General features: G+C 37.6%; 1 protein-coding gene across 1 annotated transcript in view; it reads right to left on the bottom strand.

Annotated features, from left to right (window-relative positions):
- Nucleotides 1-1,043, bottom strand: part of PNLIPRP3 (pancreatic lipase related protein 3) — a 53,332-nt gene that overhangs the window by 1,030 nt on the left and 51,259 nt on the right. The window lies entirely within an intron of this gene.

Genomic DNA, 1,043 nt, shown 5'->3' with positions numbered 1-1,043 from the left:
CGGTAGTCAAGACAGCCTGGTAGTGGTACAATAACAGCTACATAGACCAATGGAACAGAGTTGAGAATCCAGATATAAGCTCATCCACCTATGAGCAGCTAATATTTGACAAAGGTCCAAAGTCCATTAATTGGGGAAAAGACAGTCTCTTTAACAAATGGTGCTGGCATAATTGGATATCTATATGTGAAAAACTGAAACAAGACCCATATCTCACACCATGTACAAAAACTAACTCAAAATGGATGAAAGACTTAAATATAAAATTGAAAATGATAAAGATCATGGAACTAAAAATAGGGACAATGTCAAGAGTCCTAATACATGGCATAAACACAATATGAACCATAAGTAACAATGCACAAGCACCAGAAGAGAGACTAGATAAATGGGAGCTCCTAAAAATCAAACACTTAGGCTCATCCAAAGACTTCAGCATAAGAGTAAAAAGACAACCTACAGACTGGGAAAAAATTTTTGGCAACGACAAATCCGATCAGCGTTTAATCTCTAAAATCTACAAGATACTGCAAAACCTTAACAGCCAAAAGACAAATAACCCAATTAAAAAATGGGCAAAGGATATGAACAGTCACTTCACCGAAGAAGATATTCAGGCAGCTAAAAGACACATGAAGAAATGCTCACGATCATTAGCCCCAGAGAAATGTAGATCAAAACTACAATGAGATATCATCTCACCCCAGCAAGGCTAGCATTAATCCATAAAACACAAAATAACAAATGCTGGAGAGGTGGAGAGACTGTCACACTTATACACTGTTGGTGGAAATGTAAAATGGTAAAACCACTTTGGAAATTGATTTGACGCTTCCTTAAAAAGCTAGAAATAGAAGTACCATACGATCCAGCTATCCCACTCTTTGGAATATATCCTAGAGAAACAAGAGCTGTCACACGAATAGATATATGCACACCCATGTTCATCGCAGCACTGTTCACAATAGCCAAAAGATGGAAGCAATCTAAGTGCCCATCGATGGACGAATGGATAAACAAACTATGGTATATCCACACAATGG

Source organism: Trichechus manatus, unplaced genomic scaffold, assembly GCF_000243295.1.
Source record: "Trichechus manatus latirostris isolate Lorelei unplaced genomic scaffold, TriManLat1.0 scaffold00031, whole genome shotgun sequence".
In the NCBI taxonomy this organism is placed as follows: Eukaryota; Metazoa; Chordata; class Mammalia; order Sirenia; family Trichechidae; genus Trichechus; species Trichechus manatus.
This window is presented reverse-complemented; position numbering and strand designations above follow the sequence as displayed.